The sequence below is a fragment of the Papio anubis genome, chromosome 13 (genome assembly GCF_008728515.1).
Source record: "Papio anubis isolate 15944 chromosome 13, Panubis1.0, whole genome shotgun sequence".
Classification (NCBI taxonomy): domain Eukaryota; kingdom Metazoa; phylum Chordata; class Mammalia; order Primates; family Cercopithecidae; genus Papio; species Papio anubis.
The window spans coordinates 71,723,064-71,740,698 of record NC_044988.1 but is presented as its reverse complement, the minus strand read 5'-3'; the positions used below and the strand labels follow the sequence as shown (position 1 = coordinate 71,740,698).

At 35.8% G+C, this 17,635-nt stretch overlaps 1 long non-coding RNA gene across 1 annotated transcript; it reads right to left on the bottom strand.

The window, feature by feature from the left end:
• Positions 1-10,589: 10,589 nt before the first annotated feature.
• Positions 10,590-17,032, bottom strand: LOC103878186. Its single transcript, XR_002517762.2, has 3 exons — positions 14,678-17,032; positions 13,239-13,345; positions 10,590-11,506 (listed from the first exon to the last, which is right to left on the bottom strand). It is a non-coding gene; the product is annotated as an uncharacterized LOC103878186 (long non-coding RNA).
• Between the last annotated feature and the right edge of the window lie 603 nt (positions 17,033-17,635).

Below are 17,635 nucleotides of genomic sequence, written 5' to 3'. Positions count from 1 at the left end.
AATACTGCATGTTCTCACTCATAGGTGGGAACTGAACAATGAGATCACTTGGACACAGGCAGGGGAACATCACATACCAGGTCCTATTGTGAGGAGGGGGATGGGGGAGGGATAGCATTAGGAGATATACCTAATGTAAATGACGAGTTAATGGGTGCAGCACACCAACATGGCACAAGTATACATATGTAACAAACCTGCATGTTGTGCACATGTACCCTAGAACTTAAAGTGTAATAAAAAAAGAAAAGAAAATGAAAGAAAGAAAAGAATTCATATGCAGTGCTGACATGTAAACTCAAGTATATATAATGTTTACTATTGAAACCATTTACTAAAGAAAATAAGAGACATGGTTAGGTGGATAATCAAGCAAGTATTCAAAATAAAATTAAATTTAATAATGAAAAAAAATTCGTATTTTTAAATGATTTCAAGATTTTCTTTTCATCTTAAGAAATTATTCCATCCTGCACTTTTTTGGTATTTATATTGAAATAAAGATATAAGAACTTTTTCAGCTAAAGGATGATAAATTATTTCAAATGCGTTTTGGAAATTCTTCATAATTTTCCCACTTATTAAAAATTATAAATATATCAGTTATTACATTTTACCTAGACTCAGAACTGTTTGTCTCCTTATATTATGGTTTAAAATTTTTATGTTTTTAAAATAAACGATAGCTTATTACCCTATTGTTACAATCTCTTCACATTTCTCTCGGTTGTTCTATACCCTTTTTTTCCCTTTCAAAAGGACAACAAAATTGTTTTAAGTCCTAAAATCTATTGCTTTGAATTTTTTATGAAAAAGCGTCTATTGAGATAATCACATCATTTTTATCCTTCATTGTGTTAATGTGGTGTAGAACATTTTTTGATTTGCATATGTTGAGCCATCCATGCATCCCAGGGATAAATACCACTTGATCATGAGGTATGATCCTTTTAATGTCTGCAGAGTTTGGTTTTCAAGAATTCTGTTGAAGATTTTTGCATCTATGTTCCGCAGCAATAGTGCCTGTAATTCTGTAGTGGTCTTGTCTGACTTTAGATAGTGTTGGCCTCATGAAATAAATCTGGAAGTGTTCCTTCCTTTTCAATTCTTTGGAAGACTATAAGAAGGATTAGCATTAATTCTTTCTTAAATGTCAGGCAGAATTCAGCAGTGAAGACATAAGGTCCTGGGTTTTTTCTCCTTAATCCTTACTTAGATTGCTCAGATTTTCTATTCATGATTCAATTTTGGTAGGTTGTATGTTTCCAAAAATTTATCCATTTCTTCTAGGTTATCCAATTTGTTGGCATATAATTTTTTATCATAGTCACTTATGATCCTCTGTGTTTATTGGTATCAGTTTAATGTCCCCTCTTTCATTTACAGTTTTCTTTATTTGAGTCTTCTCTCTTTTTCTTAGTCTAGATAAAATTTCGTCGGTTTTATCTTTCCAAAAACAATTCTCAGTGTCATTTATCTTTTTCATTGTTTTTCTAGTCTTTATTTCATTTACTTGTGATCCGATCTTTTTTTAAATTTGTTATTATGCTTTAAGTTCTAGGGTACATGTGCACAGCGTGCACGTTTTTTACGTGTGTATATATGTGCCGTGTTGTTGTGCTGTACCCATTAACTCGTCATTTACATTAGGTGTATCTCCTAATGCTATCCCTTCCCCTTCCCCCCACCCAACAACAGGCCCTGGTGTGTGATATTCTGCTTCCTGTGTCCTTGTGTTCTCATTGTTCAATTCCCACCTGTGAGTGAGAACATGCGGTGTTTGGTTTTCTCTCCTTGCGATAGTTTGCTCAGAATGATGGTTTCTAGCTTCATCCATGTCCCTGCAAAGGACATGAACTCATCCTTTTATATGGCTGTATAGTATTCCATGGTGTATATGGGTCACATTTTCTTAATCCAGTCTATCACTCATGGACATTTGGGTTGGTTCCAAGTCTTTGCTATTGTGAATAGTGCCACAATAAGCATATGTGTGCATGTGTCTTTACAGCAGCATGATTTATAATCCTTTGGGTATATACCCATTAATGGGATGTCTGGGTCAAATTTTATTTCTATTTCTTGATCCTTGAGGAATCTCCACACTGTCTTCCACAATGGTTGAACTAGTGTATAGTCCCACCAACAGTGTAAAAGTGTTTCTATTTTTTATTTCCTTTCCTCTGCTGACTTCGTGCTTAGTTTATTTTTATTTTTCTAGTTTCTTGAGTTACAAAGTTTGGTTGGTTATTTGAGGTTTTTTTCTTAATGTGGGCATTAATTTCCAGTATAAACTTTCCACTTAGTCCTGTTTTTATCTGTATCTTGTATGTTTTGACATGTTGTGTTTCCATTTTCATCTGCCTCAAGATATTTTTTGAGTTTCTTCTTGATTTGTTTGATGCATTTGTTTTTCAGGAGTATACTCTTTAATTTACACAAAGTTGTGAATTTTTTCAATTTTCTTCTTGTTATTGTTAACTCATGTTGTTGTCAATGAAAAAAAAAAAGAATTGACTTGATTTCAATCTTCTTAAATTTATTAAGACTTGTTTTGTGATATAATATATAGTCTATCCTGGAGAATATTCTTGTGCCCTTGAAAGACCATGTATGGGGCTGCTGATGGATGGAGTATTTTATATATGTCTATTAGGTTCTTGTGGTGTATAGTGTTATACCAGTTAACTCTTTCTCTACTGATTGCTTTTGTCTGGGTGATATCTCCCTTATTGAAAGTGGTTTATTGCAGACCCCTACTATTATTACACTGCTGTCTATTTCTTCCTTCAGTTCCGTTAGTATTTGCTCCATACATTCAGGTGCCTGCCCAGAGATTCTGGGCAGACTGTCTGGAAGAATCTGTTAGCAGACTTGCTGCTGAAGTCCTTGGGCAGTGTGGACTAGTACCTGAGTACACAAGGATGGATGTGCACCGTGGATCTGCTGAAGCAGGGGGTCATGGGTACCACCTTAGAGACCGGGGCTGGTGGCAATGGGATGGGCTTGAAACCTGGGTCTGTGAGAGCTAGCAGAAAGCCAGAGTCCAAGTGTCAGCCTAGTTAGTGCTAGTGCAGACCTGGGAGCTGGGTCTGCAGGTTCTAGCTTGGAGTCTGGGGCTGTAGACGTCAGCATGGTAGAAAAGTAGGGCTGTGGAGAAATAGGGCTGTGTTGACTGGAGCCTGTCTCTAACCTGAGGCCTCAGGCGACAGCTTGGCAGTTAATTAGACCTGGAATCTGGGACTACAGTGCTAAGCCTTGTTACTATTTATTCTTACCATTTCAAATAAAGACTTTTTAAATATATATGAATATTATTTACAGATAAGTATTTTATAACCCTTATTTCTTCCTAAATATTAAATGGTTTTGTATTCATTATATGGGTAACAAAGAAATCAGGAATTTATCAATCCCCAAATAAATTGGCTGTCTACCATAATAGATTAAATATTTTGACCATAAATTTGCCATTTTATTCAATAGTTAATTCTAAAAAAATTAGAAATGTATATTTTTCCCTGGTGATACATTTTTATCACTTATATTTCTATAGGTTTGTCAGTAAAGCTTTATAATTTTTACCACTATGAAAAGAACCTCTCTATTTGTTTAATAATCATACATGTTCACTGTGGTCTTATTCATCTTTGCATAACAGATTACTGTATGAAATCACGTATCTCTACTTGATCACTACCATCACAGATTAATTTTAAACTCTGCATTTATACCTTATAATTTCTTAAATGAGCGAAATAGTTTGCTATTTCATATTTGTCTATTTTGTGTAATTATTCCTTCATCAATGAGCCAGAGGTTTACAAATAAACAAAAAGTAAACATATTTCATAAATATTCTATTATCATGTAGATTCAAAAGATACCTACTGCCTCATTTTCCTCTAAGAATTCCTCGTGGATATGTGGAAGGGTTGTGTAGAAAACTAGCTAGCTTTTCCCTCTGGACAATTAGTTAGATGGTTATATTCTTTGCCAGCATGAGTGTCAGCATGACTCAGCTCCAAGGTTGAAAACTTCCCAGATCACAGGCATCTGCCAGGTAGTATCATTCATTCCCAAAGGATGTCTGGAAGAATTTTCAGGAGCAGACTGCAAGGAAATACTCCAATTCTCTCACTGCTCAGAGCTCTACATTGGCATTGTTTTCTTTATTCACAGATGGAGCAACTGAGATTTGGCAAAAAGAATCATTGTATTTTTCAAAAGAAAGTTTCTCTAGTTGTTAGACTATGACTCCATAAATAAATGAAGCTAATTCTAGTCCCTAAAAAAATTCAAGCTACCAAGTTGAAATAAAATAGCACTTTGCTGGAAGGTTGCTATTTCTTAAAAAATGACTGGCTATGTTGTCATCTTGTTTTTTCTCTTTGCAATTATTTATCCTTACAATTTTCATGATATTTCATGGGTACCAGTATTATTAACTACTAAGCAGCTGCAATCATTAATTGATTCAGAAAAAGCAATATTAAAATATTAATGGCGATTGCCGGATTCTTCATCATCTTGTTTTGAAATTTAATCTGAATATTAGGGGAGATGAATCTGCAGTCGGACGCTGATATTTTTGGTTTTTATATATGTATTATTTATTAACATGATAAGGGCATATCCATATAATCCTTTGTAATATGGACTTTTACACTTAAGAATAGATTCTCAATTTTATTAGATTTTTTGGCACCAATTGTAATTTTTTTTCACTTGAAGTGTTTGTATAACTTATAATAATACAATTTATAATTTCAAATTATATTTATATTTTAACTATATGTTAGGTAGTTCTAGGACAGTATCATATTACCTTCACATATATATCTTCAGAAATGTACTAATTTGTATAAAATATTTTAATTTTTGAACTATATTTTAAAAGTTTGTTTTTGGATAACTTTAATTACATAAAATATGTTCTGAAATATTTATGTTGTCTAAGCCATTAAATGTTATAAATTATACTGTAATTATCTGCCTATGAGGCTCTGAACATATTTGCTTGCAAAGCCATCTGCCACTGAATCCTTTTTCATATTACTTGTGTAGATATTGGAAAACTTTTAAAAAAGTCAGGAAACAACAGGTGCTGGAGAGGATGTGGAGAAATAGGAACACTTTTACACTGTTGGTGGGATTGTAAACTAGTTCAACCATTATGGAAAACAGTATGGCGATTCCTCAAGGATCTAGAACTAGATGTACCATATGACCCAGCCATCCCATTACTGGGTATATACCCAAAGGATTATAAATTATGCTGCTCTAAAGACACATGCACACGTATGTTTATTGCAGCACTATTCACAATAGCAAAGACTTGGAATCAACCCAAATGTCCATCAGTGACAGATTGGATTAAGAAAATGTGGCACATATACACCATGGAATACTATGCAGCCATCAAAAAGGATGAGTTTGTGTCCTTTGTAGGGACATGGATGCAGCTGGAATCCATCATTCTTAGCAAACTATCACAAGAACAGAAAACCAAACACCGCATGTTCTCACTCATAGGTGGGAACTGAACAATGAGATCACTTGGACTCAGGAAGGGGAACATCACACACCGGGGCCTATCATGGGGAGGGGGGAGGGGGGAGGGATTGCATTGGGAGTTATACCTGATGTAAATGACGAGTTGATGGGTGCAGCACACCAACAAGGCACAAGTATACATATGTAACAAACCTGCACGTTATGCACATGTACCCTACAACTTACAGTATAATAATAATAAATAAATTTAAAAAAAAAAAAAAAAAAAAAATTTCTTCCAATGCGATTTTATTTTTATTTTTGATTTTATATCCACTGTGTCTTCCAGAAAGACTATTGATAAAATTATTTTTTTAGTTGTAAATCTAATTTTCCATTATGTTAATTTAGGAAATTTTCCCCTAAAAGTTTTTTGCATTGATCTCTACCTCAGGTAATTTTCTCAATTTTAACTGAAGCTATGTGTATTTGTGCTTTATCCTTCATTATTTTCATGCTTCAATAACTTAGCTAATGGCTAATTGTTTTATTACTTTTATTTCATCTGCCACACCTCTCTCAAAAAAAATGTTCTAGAATTTATTTAACAATTATCAAGTTTGTATTTTTAAATTTTATTTATTTGTTATGTTGGCAACTCTTTTGATTGAGGTATTTCTTCTTTCCTGTCTCAAGGTTTTTTGTTTCAGTTGTAGAGAATTGGTGTCATTTCTTCCTTAAATGTTTGATAGAATTCACCAGTGAAATCATCTGGGCTTGATACTTTCTTCTTTAGAAACTTGTTAATTATTGATTCAATTGTTAACAGATATAGGTCTATTCAGATAATTTACCTTTCCTTTGGTAACCTTTGGCAGATTTTTTTTCAAATAATTGTCCTGTTTCATCTAGATTATCAAATTTGTGGACAAAGAGTTCTTCATAATATTTCTTTACTATCTTCTTAACGTCCATGGGATCAGTAGAAATATAATCTTTGTGTGTGTGTGTGTCTGATAGTAATAATTTTTGTCATCACTGTTATTTTTCTACATTAGCTTGGTAGAGCTTTATCATGTTCACTGATTTTTTTTAATGGACCACTTTTGATTTTCTTGACCTTCTCTATTGATTTCCTGATTTCATTTTATCGATTTCTGCTTTTTTAAAAATTATTATTTGCTTTATTCTGCTTGTTTTAGGTTTAGGTGCTTTTCTTCCTCTAGTTTCTTATGGTACTAGCATAGATCAATGATTTTACATCCTTCCACTTTTATAGTATAAGCATTCGATGCTATAAATTTCCCTTTAAGCACCATTTTTGCTGCATCCTACAAATTTTGATGGTATATTTCCCTTTTCATTAGTAAAAGATATTTCATTTTTCTTTATACTTACTCTTGACCCATATGTTATCTAGTATTGTGCTGTTTAATCTACAAATACTTAGAGATTTCTTAGCTATTTTTCTGTTATTCATTTCTATTTTAGTTCCATTTTGGCCTAAGGGCATATTTTATGATTTTTAAAAAATTTTGTTAAGTTGTATTTTATTGTACAGAATATGATCTATTTTTTCTCTATGTCCCACATAAACTTGAAAAGAATGTTCATTTCGGTGATGGATTAATTTTCTTCAAATGTCCATTAGAACCAGTCGGTTGATGGTGTCATTCAATTCAGCTATATGCAAACTGACTTATTGCCTACTGGACCTGTGAATCATGAATAGTGGGCACTAAAGTCTTCAACTATAATCATGGGTTTTTCTTTTTCTCTTCCCAATTCTATCGATTTTTGTCTCATGTACTTTTTAACTTTCTGATTTTTAGGTAGATACACATTAAACATTTTTATATCCTCTTGGAGAATTGATATCTTTATTATTATGTAATGAACCTCTTTATGTCATATAATTTTGCATGTTCTGAAGTCTGTTTTGTGTGAAATTAATATAGCTACTTCAGCTTTCTTTTGATTAGTGTTAATATATTTTTCCCAACCATTTTCCTTAATCTATATCTTTATATTAAAACTGTATTTTTTGGCCAGGTGCAGTGGCTCACGCCTGTAATCTCGGTACTTTGGGAAGCTGAGGTGGGCAGATTACTTGAGGTCCGGAGTTCAAGACCAGCCTGTCCAAAATGGTGAAACCCTGTCTCTACTAAAAATACAAAAATTAGCCAGGCGTGGTGGTGCACCTGTAGAGCCAGCTACTTGGGAGGCCGAGGCAGGAGAATCGCTTGAACCCAGGAGGTGTAGGTTGCTGTGAGCCAAGATTGTGCCACTGCACTCCAGCCTGGGTGACAGAGCAAGGCTCCATCTGAAAAAAGGGGAAAGGAAAGGAAAGGAGAGGAGAGGAGAGGAGAGGAGAGGAGAGGAGAGGAGAGGAGAGGAGAGGGGAGGGGAGGGGAGGGGAGGGGAGGGGAGGGGAGGGGAGGACCGTATTTCTTGTAGACTCTGACAAAAAGTTTTTAAACACCAATTGAAGTGCTTATTGACACATTTAAAGTACTTATTGATATAATTAAATTAATATCACTCATGTTTTTTAACTGTTGGTTGCACTTGTCCTTTGCTTCTTTTCCATTTTGCCTTTTTGTCTGCCTTCTCTGGTTTTAATAGCATGTTTTAGCTGTAATGTCTGCTATTATACTAGTCCTCTTAACATGATGGTATGTGTCGGAAGTAGGGGAAGCGTTATATAGTCCTTTGAAATTAAGTATTATCTTGCAGTCTCTAATTTGAGTTTTGAACTTTGACCAGCTGATGAAATTGAATCCATCTTTGTAGTTATATTTTGTATCTATGAATTTTATCCTGTTTATTATTTCCTAAATCATTCAAATAATCTGATAGTTTTAATCAAAATGATAAAATCTGTATCTGCCCCACTCAAGGTGGAGAAGGAAAACGAGAAGGAAGAAATGAAGAAATTTTCATGCCTTCAAATATGAAATGTTAGAAATGGGCAACCTTAATTTTGGAAAATATTTTATTCTTCCTTGAACCTAAATTAGGAAAAGACAAAATCAATTAAAAAAATTTTTTTTTCTTCTTTTAGTTTCATTTAGATTCTGTGATGGTTAATATTAAGTGTCAACTTGATTGGCTTGAAGGGTGCAAAGTATTGTTTCTGGGTACATCTGTGTGTTTCTTGGTATTGCCGGAAGAGATTAAGATTTGAATCAGTGCACTGGGAGAGAAAGACCCACCCTCAGGAATGCTCACCCACGTTCTTCAGGAAGACCCACCCACAGTATGGGTGGGCACCATCCAATCCACTGCCAATGTGGCTAGATAAAGCAAGCAGGAGAAGGTGGAAGAAGCTAACTTGCTGAGTATTTCAGCCTTTATCTTTCTCCTGTGCTGGATGCTTCCTGTCCTTGAACATCAGACTGCAAGTTCTTTGGCCTTTGGACTCTTGGACTTATACCAGTGGTTTGCCAGGGGCTTTCAGGCCTTTGGTCACAGATGGAACTCTGCCCTGTTGGCTTCCCTAGTTTTGAGGTTTTGGGACTAGAACTGAGTCACTACTGGCTTCCTTTCTCCTTAGCTTGCAGACGGCATATCATGGGATTTCACCTTGTGATCGTGTGAGTCAATTCTCCTTACTAATTCCCTTTCATATATACATATATGCTGTTAGTTTTGTCCCTCTAGAGAACCATGACTAATACAGATTTCATTTCATTTACAGCTCATCCATGATTATTTTCTCTTGACTCTATAAATAACCCAGGATAATAAATTATTCTCTTGACAGAAAAATGTTTGTTTATAAAGTAATTCTTCATGATCATTCATAAGTTCAAAATGTCTTTATCAAGTTTTAATTTTCTTTTCTCTTATAAAGCCTTTGTTTTATCTTTACATTACTCTTCCTCACAGAAGAAATAGTATCTACTATTTGGCAAATTTTAAAGAGTTTTATAGGCATAGAATCAGTATTTTTGAGGTATATGTAAAGTTAGAAACAATTACCTTTGCTCAGACTGAAAAACATTCCTTCACCATATTGATATGAAACCCTCTTTCCCAGGCATCAAATAAGCATCTCATCTACCTCCAAGATGAGATCAGTAGTTGACAAGGGCAAAAAAGGAAGAATGATAAAAAGTCATGAGAAAAATCTACAGTACCACTAACAGTGTAGAAAGACAGATTTCGAAATAGGTGTGTTGTCATCTAACTGTTACTACAGAGCAGTACTCCTTCTCTCTCCTCATTCACAAGAATGAACCAAGGAATGTTTGCTTTGATGAAAAGAAAGTATTTTAAACATGATGAATGAAACTGGCAGAGACTCTCTTTTTATCCAACAGACTTTAGGGCTTTGTTGACATAGTAGCCTTTGGACTTTCTATATGCTTTCAAAGTGTTACTGATCCTTGCTCATCAAGGCAGACTGGAAAGGACATAGTATTTAAAGGCAGAAGCAGGTTCAAAAATGAAGTGTACTCCTGGTACTGCATCTCTTGAGAATATATGGATGATAGCTAACCAGAACCCCTGGAAAGTGGAGGGAGGCGGGGAAACAACTTTATTTCAATGACTAGCTTTATTTTTCTGGATTATTACATGTAAAAATTACCAACTAGTCTGTTTTTTAATTTGTTGTTTTTTGTTGTTGTTGTTGTTGTTGTTGTTATTTTGGAGATGGAGTCTCGCTCTGTCACCCAGGCTGGAGTGCAGTGGCACAAGCTAAGCTCGCTGCAAACTCAGTCTCCCAGGTTCAAGCAATTATCCTGCCTCAGCCTCCCAAGTAGCTGGGACTACAGGTGCGTGCCAACAAGCCCAGCTAATTTTTCTATTTGCAGTAGGGTTTCACCATGTTGGCTGGTGTCAAACTCCTGACCTCAAGTGATCCGCCCGCTTCAGCCTCCCAAAGTGCTGGAATTACAGGCATGGGCCACCAAACCTGGCCTATTTTTTAATGTGATATTTTCTTAGAAGAAATATTTAAAGTGAAAACTTAAGTGAAATCCATAGAATAAAACATGAACCATAATGCACAGAATTTATTCTTAGTAATGTTCTTTTATGTTTTATGTTCTAGGAGCCCATATGCTATAATCTGATGTTTTAACATCAAGTGTTGCTTTAGGAATGCTGCCCACTTGACGGCTTGTTTATATTTGAAAATCACATTAACTTTTTCTGTAATTCTAAACTCAAGAGAATTAAAACCTTGCCTTAATGAAAGTAAATTTCCTAAATACTTCAAGAAACAGAAAACTAGACATATACTTCAGAAATACAATCTTTAACAATGAAAGAAATATTTAGTTTAAAAAACAAACTTCATGTTATATGTAAAATTTATTTTCCATCATTCATACTAATGCTTGCATGCAATTATACACTAAGATATTTGAAAATATATAAGGAATTTCAGATCACTATGAAAATATCTCATTTTTAAAAATCATGTCCTTCTTTATATATGGCTCTTATTTCCGTTTTATTTTGAATACACATGCAATTGCATTTTTCTAATACATTCACATATATTATTTAGGAGCCCTGAAAAACCAGAAGACATACTCATAAAAAATTTGTGGAGGGTTTGATAAAAAGGCTGCCTACAAAGATGTGATCAAGCAAAAACCACATTATATAGAATTGTACCCAAAAGGTAATAATAGCAGGATTTCATTAAGACACTGGGTCTTCAAGAGATGACACTAAGGATATTATTTATTGGCAAGTCAAGACACATTATTATGTTGTAAATAACAAAAATGGCTATAAAGAGAGGGTCATCTGACAGCTGAAATCTGTCTCTGAAGGGATGCTGCCAGACTGAAGCAGACCTATGGGGGGGAACGGAGTAGGGACTGGGGTAATCAATGCCTTGAATTAACTCCTCTTCCTCCTTCCTATCTAGTGTCAAGACTTCCTTTGGCCCAAAGCTTCATGAAACCAATGGACAAGTAAACTCTGATGCAGTGTGTAAACTTCAGTCTCTCAGGGCACAGAGCAAGGAGTAGGAACATGAAAAGTGGATCTACAGAGGCAAACAGGAGATACTCAGCATATATAGATATATTTGTGTCATTTTATGTATTTCTATCTGGAATCTTCCAACTTTTTAACCAAAAAGATAAAATACTCTGTAACTATGAAAAAGAAGAAGGAGAAAGTGTTACGGTTTTTACTCATGAATTATAGGTCAAGCATTGTGTTAAGCACTTTACAAATGAAATTAGTAACATTATTCACATTTCACATAGGGAAATAAGACAGAGACAATACATAGCTTGCTTGGGTCCATAAAGTTAGTTAGCATATAAATTCAATTCCAATCTTTACTTAATTCTGAAGTACCTGCTTTTAAAACCTGCATGATAAAACTCTAGTCTTTGCAGCATCCCTGCTTCTTCCTTTTGTTTCAGCCAAATTTGATCACTGTTTTCTAGACCCTTCCTGACAGTTCCAGTCTTTGTGTCTTGGTGTGTGTGTGTATTTTTCATAATATTATATATGGTATATATACATATTTTTTGGCATGGAATGCTGTTCTACTTTATATCCAAATATTTTATAGTTCTATCATTTATTATAAATTTATCAACAAGAATTTCCCAGGACAAAGACAGTCTCTTCCTTCCTAGCCCCCAAATGACTTTACTTTTATATATATTTCATGGCAAAAATTTTGGTCATGTTATATAAGTTATTGTTTATACCTTCTTCTTATTCCCAATGCAAAGTGTGCTTCTGGAGTGCAAGCACCAGATGTGACTTTATGAGCAAGACTGAATCTGACGTGCTGGGTACCTGCTTTTGTATAACTGCAAGGGGTAGATAAAAATGGCTAGCTCTTCATGATAAATAACTATATTTCAGGCCGTAGTGAAGAATGAATGCCATTGTTGCCCCAACTTTACAAGTGAGTAAATTGAGACTCAGAGTGTTAAACCTTCCCAAGTTCATATTGTTGGCACATGACAGGGCAGCATTACAACCCAGCTAACTAGTTTAGATACCATGGTTAACCACCATGCTATACCACATCTTAGAACAGAATACAAACAAGTCCAAGAAACAGAGAGTAACAGTGTTGTAGAAGAGCCAAGCTACCTAATATCTATAGGAAGTTGTACCGTTTGATGTGGCAGCTTCAGAAACACTTCCCTATCATAAAAACTCAAGGGTCAGTTCGTGAGTGTGTGCTATGAAAGGTCTTTCAATATCAAGGATTTGCTTTGTCCGCAGCAAGCAACTTTTTCCGTGATCACTTGCAACAAAAGGCAACAAGTGAGTAAGCCCCAAAGTAACCTAATTTGCACAGAGAGTATTTTATCTTTGAGAGAAATCATTTTTGGTAAGGAAAAATTATGTTCTACCTTCGAAAGGTAAATATTTGCTCTTTCTAGCAGTTTGTTTCAGGGCATAGTATTGATTAAAATGTGCCTCCGTTTCTGCTTCGTTGAGGTAGATGGGGCTCTGATGGTTGTAAAATGAATTAATGATGACTCACCACAGGGGATCACTCCTTTCTTTTTTGGAGATGGAGTCTCACTCTGTCACCCAGGCTGGAGTGCAGTGGCTCTATCTTGGCTCACTGCAACCTCCGCCTCTGGGGTTCAAGCAATTCTCCTGCGTCAGCCTCCCAAGTAGCTGGGATTACAGGTACCTGCCACCGTGCCCTGCTAATTGTTGTATTTTTAGTAGAGACAGGGTTTCACCATCTTGGCCAGGCTGGCCTCGAACTCTTGACCTCATGATCCACCTACCTTGGCCTCCAAAGTGCTGGAATTATAGGCATGAGCCGACATGCCAGCCCTTCTTTCTATCCCTTCAGTCAACAATATTTATCGGTTGCTGTATGCCCTGCACTGACCTGGAGGATGACAAGTTAAACATTTTAGAAACTCAATTTGCTATGGGTGGAATATAAGGTGTATGTGTGTCATAAAAGCAGGTAAATTTGAACAGACAGGAAAGGGACAGGTGATCTCACCAGAGTGATGAGACTTTATTCTGTAGACAAGTGGGTGGGATGGGGGGATCTTTTTGTTATATTTTTAAGTTATAAGCTAATGTGAACAGGTTTACATTTTAGGAATGTCACCCTGGCTGTGCTGAATGAAAGGGGTTCATAGCGGCAACCAGGATAATTTGAAAATTTATGATGATACAAGCATGAGATAACAGTAATGTGTGAGCCATGCTGGCCAAAAGAGATGTGCGTGATGGAAACGCTGGAGTGAACTGGGTGAAATAACATAATATGACACTGTACCACTTAGAAAAATGACCACTCAGGCAGCATTTATTCAACTACTTCACTAATTAGAATATTTTATCTTGCTACTTGTGTTATCAAAAATATCATCTCTGACTACTTAATGACACAGATACTGGGTTATTTATTTTTTTATCTATGGGCTGAAAAACTATTAAGTCTAATGTTGTATTTAACATAATTTTGTGTACTCTGCTGAAACATAAACCCCGAACCCAAGGGCCATCCGAGCCCCAGTGAAAAACAGTTTAACCCCTATGTGTTCTGTGCTCCCAAAACACCTTGTGAATATACTCTTACTATAGTTATCATATTGCACAATTATTTACTTTTCTATTTTACCCTGCAGAAGACTGACGCTTCTAGGATTTTATCTTACTAACCCTTGACTAAGATTCAGTGGGGGGCATATCATTATCTTAATTTGTATTTAAAACTCACACAACCCTGGTTTGAATATTTCCTAGCTGATGAGTTTTCCCATGTCTCAGTTCACTTCTAAATGAAAATAACAATGCCTCCCACTCTGTTATGGATGAAGTAAACTAATGTATGTGAAGAACTAGGCAAACTGTCTAATTAGCTAATTAATTCATGTAATTAATTAATAGGTTAGGATAATTACTATTAGCCTTTTTACCTAGAATATGAAGACATATAACAGATATATAATGAATATTTTAATACATGAATAATATTAGTACTTACTATATGCCAGACACAAATCTAGGCACTTTACATGCATTGACTCATTCAATCCTTACACAAAAACCTAGATATCACTACTATTATTTTGGTTTTTTCCCTGTGTGTGTGTGTGTCACTACAATTCAAGGGGGCCGAAATTACTACTATTTTTATGCCAGTTTTACAATGAGAAAAGTGAGACCAAGAGTGGTTTTATAATTTACCCAAGGTTTACATTACCTGTTAAGTGGCAGAGGAAAGTTGAGAATAGTGCTCTTTATTGCCTCTGCAGATGGATGCATGGAATGAATGAATCGCTTTTCCTTTTTTCCCATAGCTCTTAAAAATCAAACTGTTTTATCAAAAAATGAAACAAATCATAATTGATATGATTAATGAACGAATGCAGTCAAGAAAGGGTCTATTTTCCTCAATAAAGTATTCATTTACCCAGCACTTTGCCTGATACATAGTGAGACTAATCAACTATTGAATGAATGAGTGCCTGTTTATAACTGACACAAACAATGAATTCCTTTCTAGTACTTTTGAATGATCATTATAAATAATAATAGCAACAACAAAAGCAAACCATCTGTCAAAAGGATGTGATTAAGTGTCATGAATGGAGACTAGCGTGAAGGTTAGGAAGATGGTGAAAATGCAGTAACAGCAATGTGGAAATATAAACATCTCCCCTGCCTCTTTGATTACTTACCTTATTTCCAGATCTGCGACTTGGATCCAAGTACAGTAAAATGTTCATGTTCTTGAATGTTCATGGCAAGCACTCAGCATCACTAGCCTCCTTTGGAGGGAAAAAATAGTGGAGATATTTATTAAGATTTTACACAGCTGTGACTTTTTAGCAATAGTAAGCAGATAAATTATTGCTTAACACAAAAATCTCAATTTTTCTTACACATACTTGTATTTTCCAATAGTGGGAGCCAATTTGGGAAATTTTAAATTATTTTTGAGCCATGAAAATAAGAGTGATGAATTTGTATCTATTCTTTTCTCCTTTGTATGAATTCAATTGAGATTATTATCAGAATATATGTCTGAGCACACTTTCAAACTGTGAGCGTTCGGCGGCATTGTCAGGTCTACATTTCCAACTTGTTAGAAATCAGTATTCAGGACAGGAACATTCTAAACCTCTGTAAGAGACACAAATGGACAATGTTTAATTTATGCCACTTAGACAAAAAGGAGATCACATCAAGCACTGATTATACTGCTGCTTCCAGAATCCAGACAAACAGTTTTTTTTTTTTTTTTTTTTTTTTTTTTTTTGGTGGTGTTTTCATTCAGAAAGGTTAAAACACTATTAATACTTTTTACTTTAGATTGAAGAACCAATATTTATCTTGGATCTGGGCAAACAGCTCAATTTTTATTGTCAATAAATATTCATTGTCCAATTTCCTCAAAGCAAAATTGGAAGAAATTTTTTTTCAATTTATTTTTGACAGTTTTCCTGCTTTCTGAACACAGTGGATAAAGATGTGTTCCACTTATCCTTTGCTCCCATCATTCACTACACCAGATATACAAATAGTAGGGTTCTAATTCATAATCAATCTCACCTGAATAGTTACTTGGTCTGAAAGGTGCTCTGCAGTCAGAATTGTAAACACGAGTGATTTCTGAGTTAAAATAAAACTGACTAAACAACTCCAAGTGATCAAATTTACTAATTTTCAGATTAGTAAATATGAGAACTTGGCCTAATTTCAAAGCTGCTGCATCTTGGTTTATTACCAAAATGATGAATAAGTTAGTATCAAGGATATATAAAACACATAAGAGAGTGGACATAACTACTCAGTGACTCTGTTTCCCCATGGAGGTAGGCCACAATTTTGGTGATTCTTATAGCCCTTGCAATGTTGGCATCTATACATATTAAAGATACTTAGAAATGTAGGCTTGCTGCCTTTTACACCATTAGGCTATTAGAGATTCTGTATCAGTCCTCAAGTGTAATCAATGCTCTAAAGTCTGTATCTTGTGGCATCATAGGAATATGTTTGTATTCTATTTCTTTCTATACTATTACACCTAGAGCAAACTTTTACCAGTGTTCTACAACTCACCCATTTAATATACTGTCTTATTATCTTCACCAGCTTTAGGTACGACATTCGAAAATCAGGACACTCAGTGAATTTTTCTTAAAATTTTTAAAAGGAAGGTGTGGTTTCACAATGAGACGTGTAGGAAAGTGCAAGGGATATGAATCAGAAGACAGCTCTGCTCCTTGCTAATTGTGTATTTTGAGGAAGCTGATTAGACTGTCAGAGCACTGGGTTTGTCTGCAACAGGAATAACTATAAAGCCTACTTCCATATTCTTCAGCACAGTGTTTTCAAGGTTTATCTGCATAATAGCATGTATCTAGACTACATTCCATTTTATGAGTGAATACTGTCCCATTGTATATAACAGATTTTATTTACCCACTGGGTCAGTTTGGAGACTCATCTGGTTTGAATGCTTTCCCCCTCGAAATCTCATGTTGAAATGTAATCCCCAGCTGGGCACAGTGGCTCATGGCTCTAATCCCAGCACTTTGAGAGGCCGAGGTGGGGGGATCACGAGGTCGGGAATTTGAGACCAGCCTGACCACATGATAAGACACCATCTCTACTGAAAATACAAAAATTAGCCAGGCGTGGTGACAGGCACCTGTAATCTCAGTTACTTGGGAGGCTGAGGCAGGAGAGCTGCTTGAACCTAGGAAGTGGAGGCTGCAGTGAGCTGAGATCATGCCACTGTACTGTAGCCTGGGCAACAGAGTGAGACTCCGTCAAAATAAAATAAAATAAAATAGGAAAAGGAAAGGGAAAGGAAAGGAAGGGAGGGGAGGGGAGGGGAGGGGAAGGGAGGGGAAAGGAGGGAAAGGGAGGGGAAGGGAGGGGAAGGGAGGGGAAGGGAGGGGAAAGGAGGGGAAGGGAAGGGAAGGGAAGGGAAGAAGGGAGGGAGGGAGGGAGGGAGGGAGGTAATCCTCAGTGTTGAAGGTGAGGACTGGTGGGAAATGTTTGAGTCATGGAGATGGTTCCCCCATGAATGGATGGCTTGGTGCCCTCCTCATGGCACTGAGTGAATTATTGCTCTGAGTTCACCAGAGGGCTGGTTGTTTAAAGGAGCCTGGCTACTCTGCATATCTCTCTTGCTCCTTCTCTCTCTGTG